This window comes from Dendropsophus ebraccatus, chromosome 6 (assembly GCF_027789765.1).
Source record: "Dendropsophus ebraccatus isolate aDenEbr1 chromosome 6, aDenEbr1.pat, whole genome shotgun sequence".
Taxonomy (NCBI): domain Eukaryota; kingdom Metazoa; phylum Chordata; class Amphibia; order Anura; family Hylidae; genus Dendropsophus; species Dendropsophus ebraccatus.
Window position 1 is genome coordinate 3,941,501 of NC_091459.1, and position 12,587 is coordinate 3,954,087.

At 39.8% G+C, this 12,587-nt stretch overlaps 1 protein-coding gene across 1 annotated transcript in view; it reads right to left on the reverse strand.

Annotated features, from left to right (window-relative positions):
- Positions 1–10,862, reverse strand: part of OSTN (osteocrin) — a 44,468-nt gene extending 33,606 nt beyond the window's left edge. Inside the window, exon 1 of the mRNA XM_069973375.1 lies at positions 10,796–10,862. The gene's annotated coding sequence lies outside the window, so the exon portion shown is untranslated. The remainder of the gene's footprint in view (positions 1–10,795) is intronic.
- Positions 10,863–12,587: the final 1,725 nt, after the last annotated feature.

Sequence of the window (12,587 nt, forward strand, 5' to 3'; positions counted from 1 at the left end):
CACTATCTAATCTGTATGGTTTGGGTGGAAACCAAACTCTTTGCAGATGTTGCCCTTGGTGGGATTTGAACCCAGGACTAGACATGAGCGAATTTGCCGAAGTTCGGGTTCGTATGATTCCCGCTGTCTGCAGCCTCCGTGAACAGGGAGGATACAGTGGAAGGACCGCCTGGAAAACTGGGATACAGACATTGGCATAGGCTGTATCCCGATTTTCCAGGCGGTCCTTAGGCTGTATCCACCCTGTTCACGGAGCGGGCAAACATCGGGAATCAGAAGCTGATAGTTCAGGTTCATATGAACCCGAACTTCAGCAAATTCACTCATCTCTACCCAGGACCCCAGCGCTGCAAAGCTACAGTGCTAACCACTGAGTGTGTGTATACATGTGTGATGATCAGTGTGTATACATGTGTGCTGATGTCTGTGTGTATACATGTGTGCTGATCTCTGTGTATACATGTGTGCTGATCTCTGTGTATACATGTGTGCTGATGTCTGTGTGTATACATGTGTGCTGATCTCTGTGTATACATGTGTGCTGATCTCTGTGTATACATGTGTGCTGATGTCTGTGTGTATACATGTGTGCTGATGTCTGTGTGTATACATGTGTGCTGATGTCTGTGTGTATACATGTGTGCTGATGTCTGTGTGTATACATGTGTGCTGATCAGTGTGTATACATGTGTGCAGATGTCTGTGTGTATACATGTGTGCTGATCTCTGTGAATACATGTGTGCTGATCTCTGTGTATACATGTGTGCTGATCTCTGTGTATACATGTGTGCTGATGTCTGTGTGTATACATGTGTGCTGATGTCTGTGTGTATACATGTGTGCTGATCAGTGTGTATACATGTGTGCTGATCAGTGTGTATACATGAGTGCTGATCAGTGTGTATACATGGTTGCTGATGTCTGTGTGTATACATGTGTGCTGATCAGTGTGTATACATGTGTGCTGATCTGTGTGTATACATGTGTGCTGATGTCTGTATGTATACATGTGTGCTGATGTCTGTGTGTATACATGTGTGATGATCAGTGTGTATACATGTGTGCTGATCAGTGTGTATACATGTGTGCTGATCAGTGTGTATACATGAGTGCTGATGTCTGTGTGTATACATGTGTGCTGATCAGTGTGTATACATGTGTGCTGATGTCTGTGTGTATACATGTGTGATGATCAGTGTGTATACATGTGTGATGATCTGTGTGTATACATGTGTGCTGATCAATGTGTATACATGTGCTGATCTGTGTGTATACATGTGTGCTGATCAGTGTGTATACATGTGTGCTGATCAGTGTGTATACATGTGTACTGATCAGTCTGTATACATGTGTGCTGATGTCTGTGTGTATACATATGTGCTGATCAGTGTGTATACATGTGTGCTGATGTCTGTGTGTATACATGTGTGCTGATGTCTGTATGTATACATGTGTGCTGATGTCTGTGTGTATACATGTGTGCTGATGTCTGTGTATACCTGTGAGCTGATGTGTGTGTATACATGGTTGCTGATGTCTGTGTGTATACATGTGTGCTGATGTCTGTGTGTATACATGTGTGCTGATGTCTGTGTATACCTGTGAGCTGATGTGTGTGTATACATGGTTGCTGATGTCTGTGTGTATACATGTGTGCTGATGTCTGTGTATACCTGTGTGCTGATGTGTGTGTATACATGTGTGATGATGTCTGTGTGTATACATGTATGCTAATGTCTGTGTGTGAGGTCAATTCTACAGAACTAGCTCATATACCCCATTTTCTCCAGTGGCTTAAAGTTTCACCTTTATTATACAAGTTAAAATTGTAGAAACTAAATGTGAACAAGATGCGAATAAAATATCCCCATATAGACACTTAGGGCCACATGTATCATCCTGCGAACGGATGATTTTCGGCGGAAAGTGCCGATTTGCGTATTTTTTTTTTATACGCAAATGGCCGATTTGCGAATAAAATATTCGCAAATCTGCACTTTCCGCCGAGTACGCCAGGGGGGCGGAAAGGGGGCGTGTAGTGGGCGCAACGGAGGGCGCGGACTCAGAGTCCGTGCGATTTACCATCCGTTCCGCCCAAATATACGGCGAAAGCCTACTCCAGTCCTCAGCTGGCATAGGTTGTCGGCGGTGCGCACCAACGCGCACGGGATTTATGTACAGGCAGACCGCCTCTACATAAATCTCCGTAGCGCCGGAGCTGCGGGGGCATTTATAAGTCCGGTGTAAAAAATGCCGGACTTAATAAATGCCACCCTAAGGGTACTATTCCACCAACAGATCTGACAAAAGATTATCTGCCAAAGATTTGAAGCCAAACCCAGGAACAGACTATAAACAGAGAACAGGTCATAAAGGAAAGACTGGATTTCTCCTCTTTTCAAATCCACTCCTGGGTTTGGCTTCAAATCTTTGGCAGATAATCTTTCGTTAGATCTGTTGGTGTAATAGTACCCTTACACTTATAGCTGTCTCTTGTGCTCTTTTTGCAATGCATTATATTCACACTTGTAATATACAATTTAGAGCATGTCTACCTGCCCAGCTGGGCTCATCATGATAAAGACGACAGCTTATACAAGAGCTCCTACATGGGGTAGGGGTTCCCCTGTATTGAGTGCTAGACAATGCCCCATCCAGGGTTATTTAATTTCAAGGGTTTATGCAGCGCAGGAAAAAAGACACCTTTGCTGCACAATCTCACAGGGTGATTGAGCGGTATTCTCACTGAGGGCGCTGTTCACAATACAGAATCTGGGCGGATGACCTGCCACGGATTCCGCCACCTGTGCCATAGACTCCATTCTATGCACGGGCGGATTACACCTTTTGCCGTAGAATGAACCTGTTCATCCTTTGGACGGACAGCATAATCTGCCTGTGCATAGAATGGAGTCTACGGCACAGGCGGAGATGCTAGCAGGGCGAGCTACGGAATCTGTGGTGTGGTGTGAACATACTCTAATATAGAATAGCCTCATCAACATATTCTATGTTAGTGAGCATATTGGGGGGGGGGGGTGGGGTGGACAGAATATTGGTGAGCGTATACCAAATTGCTCAATCACCCAGGCAGGCTAGTTCAGCTCACCCAAGCCAGTAATAGCAATTACATTGCGGTGAGTACGCTTTCTAAGAGATCCTGTGAGTTTAAGCAGCAAAGGTGTTTTGAGTTTTATCCTGCGCTGCATAGACCCTCAAAATTCAATAACCCTGGATGCCTAGCATTCAACAGGATTCTCAATACAGGGGAACCCCTACCCCATGTGGGAATTATTCACATTCTTGTTCTCCACTGGGTATATTAGCTAGTTCTCTAGAATTGATCTCAACCAAATTATACCTCCCAGCAAGGCGTGGGTCAAACACAATTTTTAGGGGTACTTTGGCTGTATGGGAATTATGACACCAGTATGTGACACCAGTAGATAGAGAAGACAATAGCAGCTCCCTGTGGAATGACCTCTTCACAGGTCACATAGCACGCTCAGTAATGTCTCACATTCATCTCAGGGGGACAGAGTCTGTCTATTGTCGTCTATATCCATGAATCTTGCTGTAAAGCGTGTCACTAAATGCTGTTAAAAACAGTCCAGGCAATATGGCCGCCCCCATAACAATGTAAAGAAAGTGAAATAAATAAAATTAAAGTCAGAAAATAGAAACAGATTTGAATAAAAGAACAATTTTTAGTCTGTGACTCCAATCAGTAACAGGTAATTAAGGTGACACATCCCCTTTAAGGTAATTCCAAAGGTTTCAATAATTTTTCCTTGCCACTCTAACCTCTTTCAAACTACTGAGCTTATGTATAAAATGCTAAAGAGAATGCATAGACCAGGAGATTAAACTCCTAACCTAAACACGTCTGACCTAGAGGGCGGGTGGCATCCAGGAGAATGATATATTTAGTATGAAGGATACACAGTGAATTGTTACTTCCCTTCTCTCAGTACACTAAGTGGGCTGCCCAGATACTAGGAAGATTTATAGGTTTGTTACTTCATGGGAAGTTTTACCGTAGAAAAACAATTCTGAATTAAATGGACGATGCCATATGACTGAGGACGCATTAAATATTATTTGGAATAGTTCTGAATTAGAGAAGAGCACCCAACCCAACTCTCTAGGATCTATTTCCTGGAAATAATCTACTAAAGTCTTAGGCTATGTTCACACAGCGTACCGATAAAACGGACACTGTTTCATTGATTTCAATGCATTTCATTTTCATGGAAAACAATGGCCGTTCTTTTAAAAAATAGTAAGTTATTTAGAATTATACCAGTGTACTATCTAGCATGGTACTTACTTTGTACTTCCACTCTTTTTCTGCAGTTTGTCATTGGCTGTGTTCACACAGTATTTCTATCCGTCTTTTTTTAAACAAAGCCAGGAGTGGGTTGAAAACACAGAAACTCTGCAAATCTTCCCATTATAATTTGCCCTGTCAGCTCTACTTCTGGTTTTGGTTGAAAAAATACTGATGGAAATCCTGTGTGTGAACTGTATGTGGCCTCTCATAGTTCTTTTTAAATATTTGGTAAACCAGCAGATATGTTCACACGCCGTTCAAAAAGCAGAAAAGGCGTCCATTTTTCACACAATTTTGTTGATTTCTATGTAATGCATTGAAGCCGGACGGACGTCCAATGCGCACAGTGCATAAAATAATGGACCTTGTCAGTATAATACAAATAAACAAATAATAATAATAATAATATAATGATCATGACAATTATTTTCGGACGCCTATTGCAAACACCGAACATTATTTTTTAGTTGATCACACACAGTTTTTCTTTTTTCACCGTTCTTTCACCGTTTTTACTATTAAATTCAATGGACTTTTCAATTAAAGACAAAGGGTAATCTGTCCAGAATAATGGACCGACAGCTGTCACTGCACTGACGAGGGACAAACAGCCAAATGACGGACGTAATTTTTTCTTTTGAAAAATGTAGAGGAAAAAATGTAGAAGAAACATAGCCATGATCAGTAACCTTTAATCCATATTAGTAGGGGTCTGCAAATCATCTGACAATGTGGCCTAAACAATTGGTTCTGCGAGGTTGAATTGATTCGTTAATATGTAGGAAAAATATAGCATTTTACAACATATTTACTGGCTGCACTAATGCTGCGTTTACACAGATTTATTGGACAGATTTTGGAAGCCAAACTCAGGAATGGATTTGAAAAGAGGATAGATCCCAGTATTTCCTTTATGACCTGATCCCTGTTTATAGTCTGTTCCTGGTTTGGGCTTCAAAGATCTGTCAAATAAATCTGTCTGTGTAAACGCACCATAACTCCAGGCTATAATCCAATGTAAAGTAATAGTATCTATATGTGTATAAATGTATATATGTATATATATATATATATATATATATATATATATACATATATATATACACACTGTATATATATATATATATATGTATCTATATATGTATCTATAGTATCTATATATGTATATGTGTATATATAGTATCTATATATGTATCTATAGTATCTATATATGTATAGGTCACTGACAGTACAAGCTGCAACTGACTGATAATTTTAAGGGAGGAAATAGCACTGAACATCTTGATTTGATCGGCTGCAAACATGTTCGGATACCACAAAAGCTTTTATCATTGATTACATATACATTGATATTCCAGTTGTCTGTTACCTGTGATCTGCAATTCATCAAGAACAAAGGTCAGCGTATAAAAGAAAAACTTGTGTCATTTCCAGCTGCATCCAATCTGGGCTCATAATTCATAACTTAAGGAGATGTGATTGGTTGTTAAGGGCAAATTTGAACAGTTTTTGTTTTACACAGATTGATAAATTCTGGGCCATTACCTTCTGATATTAGAGGAAACCTGCCACCCTGGCACCCAGGGCTGAACTCCCCCAACTCCCCCGATAGAGCCCCCGATAGTTACCCCCCTCACTGCTCCAGTGATTACCAATGGACATCAGACTCATCTATTCTCATTTGCATATTGAGCGCACAGATGAGCAGACGGCAATTCTCCCCAGCAGGACCTACATCAGGAGCAGGAGCAGCAGAAAGGGGTAAGTATTGAGAGTTCTATCGGGCTGGGGTGTGGGGGTCAGGTGGGTTCTGCCCCTAGCGCCAGGGTGACAGGTTCCCTTTAAGTTAAGTACAGCAACTGAAACACTGTAACTTCATATGAGTCATCTCTTGACATATTTCTATCAATCATTGTATTCAAATTGATGCTTCAAAAATTTTAAATGAGCACTGTTGCCTTAAGGCTATGTTCACACACAGTATTCTGCTCAGTATTTTGGTCATTGTTGGTCAGAAATGGATAGAAAACACAGAAACTGGGCAAATCTTTATACTTTCTTTTTTTCTTTTTTGGTTCCACTCCTGATTTTTGCTACATATACTCACCAAAATTTTTACATATCACAGGGGTACCACGTCTCCTTAAGAGTTAGTCATAAAGACGTGTGGAGACTTACAGGCCATTGCTGTTCCACTAGGAATTCTGGGAAGAAAGGATATGCATCTTTATGGCGGACTCTTTAAAGAGAGTTCCCCTTTAACCCTCATTGATAGACCTCTGACTTGCCAGCCAACCCCCTGCTAAGCACTGATGAGGGGCAACAACCCTGAAACTGCTGTCTGCAGATGGGAGATCTTTCCTTCTGGAGAGATTGTTTGGTTCAGCATAAAATCCCCTAAGACTAAGACAATCTAAGACTCCTAGATTGAGTGAGACTTGGCTTGAAGGGACATCTCTTTGCTCAAGAGGAGTAAGAGCTATTTTGCATATCCTTTCTTCCCAAAATACTGACAAAAATACTATCTGTATGTAAAATAAAACCTATTCACAGACATAACAAAGAGAAAAGAGTCCAACAACACCTTAGATAGGAGTCCGGTAGAGGATGCACGCTAGCTTGCCAGGTGCCCCAAATTCCGGTTTGTGAACATACAAGTACAAGAGAGTCCAGCAACATCCAATGGTGTGCAAGACATTTCCATCTTTTATTGCATGATTGAGCAATTAAAGGGGTACCCCACGAAAATATTTTTCTTTCAAATCAATTGGTTTCAGAAAGTTATACAGATTTGTAATTTACTTCTATTTAAAAATCTCCAGTCTTCCAGTTTGTCCTGCATATCCACGTCTATGTCTATGACATACAGCAGCTGATAAGTACTGGAAGACTAGAGATTTTAATAGAAGTAAATTACAAATCTATATAACTTTCTAAAACCAGTTGATATGAAAAAAAAAAGAAATACCCATTTTTCAGCAACATCTCAACCCAGGTGGGTCTTTCACATGCAATAGTTCGTTTGTACTTTTATGTCCTGGAGACATATTAAAAGTTTTTATCGATTGGGGTCTGGGTGTTGGGGGAAGAGCTAGCTAGGCCATCTGTGGTCTCGGTCTCGGTGCAGGACATGGTTGGTGACTATTTGCTGCAGCCAGATTGAGCTTACAGTAAGTGAAGCACTCAGCCGGGTACTTCATCCTCTAACTGATCAAAATGTTTGACACGTTAAAGTTTTTTTTGTTTTTTTTAAGTGTCAGGGAGATTTTAAATTACGACATGGAGAGAAAAGAGCTGCTGCACATCACACCTATGGCTGACACTAATGCCGCTAGGCTTTGTTTAAAAACCAACGCCAGGATGTTGGTATATAATTTGATCAAACCATATTGCCCCGTGTACCAGGTGCAGGTCGCCTGGTTCACATGGGTCCCTACGCTAACTCCACACTGTGTCAGTCAGCGACACAGCGACAGCGACATTTTAAATTACTATATGAAGACAGGTATTCACTATATTATATTCTCTTTCTTTCTACAAGACAAAGATTTAACAAATATTGTACAGAATCTCTGAAGTTGAGACTTATGCGACTGAGGCTGCGTTTACACAGACAGGTTTAACTGACAGATTATTGAAGCCAAAGCCAGAAATGGATCTGAAAGGAGGAGAAATCTCATTCTTTCCTGTATGACCTGTTCTCTGTTTATAGTCTGGTCCAGGCTTTGGCTTCAATCTGTCAGATAATCTGTCTGTGTAAACGCACCCTAAATTATCACAATAATTGAACAGCTTTTAAGAATAACTAACAAGATTAAAATAAGATGGAAAAGGTGATTATCCATTGTGTATGATGGGAGAGCCCACTGCTAGACAGCCTGGTAGCACCTTATTCCTCCTACCCTACTGAAATCTACAAGCAGAAGAAATGCCATAATATAATAAATGCTCAATATTCTCCCGATAACTATACCAGCTGTTCCAGAACCAACACAGAAACTGCTGATCAGCTGCCATGTCAGTAGTCAGACAAATGATACCAGACGACTAGTGGGGGGCCCTGTCGCTGGAATGACGGGGAATTTACCAGGTGATATATAGCATTTCCCACCCTTAGCACATCTTTTTTTTTTTTTTTTTTAAATCAGAATCCCCCTTAACAAAATCCATTTTTACTGGTTGCGCTACAACTACATCCCAGTTATTATAACTATGAGCTTTACAGTTTAGTAAATATTGCTCATGCATTCTAGCTTCCCGTCTCTTTAAGAAATTACATAAAAGGCACAAAAAGTTATTTACATTTTTAATTTATACTTCAAATATTTTAATGTTTTTAATCATTAAATAAATTTTTAAAGGGGTACTCCAGCCAAAATCTTTATCTTTTAAATGAACTGGTGCCAGAGATTTGTAATTTACTTCTATTAAAAAAATCACAAGTCTTCCAGCACTTATTAGCTGCTGTATGTCATAGACATAGACATGGATATGTAGGACATACAGCCGCTGATGAGTACTGGAAGACTGTATATTTTTAATAGAAGTAAATTACGAATCTCTGGCAGTTTCTGGCACCAATTGATTTGAAAGAATTTTTTTTTTCCACTGGAGTACCCCTTTAAATTCTGTGTTAAATATGGTAACTGAATGCACCAATTGTTTTCCATATTTACTTCTATATTACTAAATGGTGTTAGCAAATGTGCTATTGTCTTTTCCTGCCATATGTTCAGATGCCTAGAGATGTCCTAAAGATGTTTCTTAAAGGGGTACTCCAGCATTTTTTTCCCCTTCAAATAAATTGGTTTCAAAAAGATATATTGATTTGTAAATGACTTTTATTTAAAAAAAATTCTGTTCTCCAGTACTTATGAGCAGCTGTATGTCCTGCAGGAAGTGGTGGATTCTTTCCAGTCTGACACCGTGCTCTCTGCTGCCACCTCTGTCCATGTCAGGAACTGTCCAGAGCAGGAGAGGTTCCCTATGGGGATTTGCTGCTGCTCTGGACAGTTCCTGACATGGACAGAGGTGGCAGCAGAGAGCACTGTGTCGGAATGAAGAGAATTCATCACTTCCTGCAGCGCATATAGCAGCTGATAAGTACTGGAAGACTGGAGATTTTTAATTAGAAGTAAATTACAAATCTACAGTATATAACTTTATGACACCTGTTTATTTGAAAGAAAAATATTTTTGCCAGAGAACCCCTTTAAGGTTGCAACAAGTTTTACTGGGTCATTAAGAGAGACATTTATCAAACCAGGTGTAAAAGAATGGGGAATAGTTGCCCCTAGTGGCCAATCACATCCCAGCTCTCACTAAAGCAGCAACCTAACTGGGATAACTCCACTGCCATACAAGCAAATTCACTGATATGTGACCCTTGTTGTTGGATGATAACAGTAGTCAATGCTGTAGAAAACAATAAAGAAATCATCATTGTAATAATAATAACAAATGATTTGGTTGTTGGAGATACAAATCATATATACATGGAAATAAAGTAGAAAAAATAAGCTATAAAAAGGTTTTAATGACAGGAAAAATAAGATAAAATATGATAATCCTGTACTAGTCCCACCATGGGGAATAATAATATTAATAATCAGCTTACAAGCACCTGTAACATTTCTTTTTCCTTTACAGAAGCTGTGCTCAATAGAATGCAAATTAAATCAACAAGCGTAGAAAGAAATAATAAAATAGTATAATAGATAGAGAGAAAATAGTTTTGCATTTATTGCAGAAATAAATAATAATAATAATAATAATAATAATAATAAATCAACAGATTCTCTTCTTTCATGTGCAAATTGTTTTCATCTTGGGCTCTGGGAGGATGGATGCATCGCTTTATTGCTGTACTTTACAAACTGGCTAAAGTTCGGGAAGTATATCCTCTACCTGTGTAGATAGAAATACCTGTGCACACAGGTGCAACAGATTCTATAGATGTGACTGGGGTACAGAAGTGGGAACCCCAAGTATCAGATATTAATTGCATATTAGAATCATCACAGGAACTATAATACCATATATTATGTATATACTGTGTATACCAGCTGTGTATCATTCCCTCTCTGTATTGTACACCTGGGATAGACAGGTTCAGATATTAGAGAGAAAACAAAAAGCAGTAAAGACGCCGCGCTGTCTGCACGTTCTAGGAATCTGCAACTAGGATTTGACCATTGAACATATTCTTTATATGAATGATTATTCTTAGAATATTAAGTTACATTAGATGAAGTCTCCCGAGTATTTTATTTTGGGTCTAATAGTAATGTTTAGGTAATTCAGAGATTATTACTATTTATTATTACAAAAAAATTGATAATCCATGAATGATACAAAACCTGTAATAAGAATAAAATATATAATAATACATATATTTATGATGGGAATGTTATAAGGAACAGAAGACCCCACTGCGCATCGCTAATCCTTTTCCTGCTTACCTTGAATAGAATTCAACTGATTGAAAGTTTCTGTCTGCTCGGTGGGTTTCTGTCTCCTCCTCCTCCTCCTCCCGTCTAATCCTTGTTTCTTGAGCTTGTTCTGGGAGAGACTTTATAGAGCCTGCTCCAGCCTCCGCACTCCAATCCCTGCCTAGGCTTCTCTTACATCATTTCTAGAGATTTTTCCACTGATCTTTATTTTAGGACTGTGCTTCCTCTGTGTAACTTACTGTCCTTTTACCTTTGTTGCTGGGTAATTGCAACCTCTAGTTCACAAGTTTTAAAGGGCAAAGTGAATACTGTAATGTTCTGCAAACAGCATCAAGTGTCAATAGATAGATAGATAGATCTTTCTTCCGGAAGGATCTCTTCAATTTGGCAACTATTAATAGTTACATAGTTATTAATAAGGTTGAAAGAAGACAAAAATCCATCAAGTTCAACCTAGGGAAACCCTACTGTGTTGATCCAGAAGAAGGCAAAACCCCTATGAGGCAGATGCTAATTGCCCCATCGCAGGGAGAAAATTTCTTCCTGACTTCAATGGCGATCAGATTAATCCCTGGATCAGATTAAGAGATTTATTTATCTACATGTACAAATGAAGACTGGAGAAGTGGCTGCATGTGCGCCCAATTACTTATATTAAGGTTATGGAAAGGGCAGGCTTACAGTCAGCTTCCCAACCACTTCACCTGGCCAAAAGGGGGTTAGAGGGCCTCAGCTCTCCAAACCGCCCAAATCCAATGGATAAACCCATGCCTTGGAAAAAAACCCCTATCCGGTGGATGTGTTATTTGAAATGGGATAACCCGCCCCTAAGTCTAGTCCTTATACACGTAATATTGTAATGCAATGTACCTTTCTCAATGCATTCACCTTTTAAAAAGAAACTATCAATCCAAAGTTTCCTGCACATAAATATTGTAGATTATCCGTTCTATTCATCGAACTATGTGAAAACCAATGGAAATGACGTACATGACTTAAATTTTGATAAGATTGATATTAAGAGAAAGATACAAGAACCAAGGACTCCCGCAAAAGGTAACAATATTACTGACCCAATGTTGCAAAGAGAACAAGAAAATCGAATGTATTCAGGACTGTGATCTAACAACGCTATAAATGTGACCGTTCTAGTGCAGCACCTTAAGCAGTACGGGTAACCGAGGTATTGTTGCTGATGAGGTTTTATAATTGTACTGTGTTTCTCAGAAAATAAGAACTACCCCAAAAATAAGACCTAGCTTCTAGAGAGAGAGCGAATCTGAAGTAGAAATGAAGTCAAACGCTTTGTTCCTGTCGGCATTTTAGACCCATCTTTTCCCAATAAAGAGGAGCGGCACGGAGCGGAGCAGACGTCAAAGCCTGATGAGCAGATTGCAGATAGGAGCAAAGCGATTCACTTCATTTCTACTGTAAATTCGCTCATCATTGCCAGCTTCATTTTGCATCTTGAAATATAAGCCCTACCCCAAAAAGAAGCCCTAGTTACAGTCATCTGAGCAGATCCCTGACACCGGGGGCTGATCCTCAGCCATTCAGGGCCAGACTTGTTATGCTCCATCCTGTTGGGGAGTCAGGAGGGGTAACAAGATGCACAGGAAGGTACATTGAACATGAGGGATGGAGGGTACGTGGGCCAAGTAAAGAGGGTTAAGGGAGGTATAAAGTATGGGGGCTACCTGTAAAGGGGGGATATATATGGTTTAGGGGAGCAACTACAATGAAGGGAGGGAGGTATACATCATTGGGGGCCTTATTGCAGGGGGGGTATATACAGTATGGG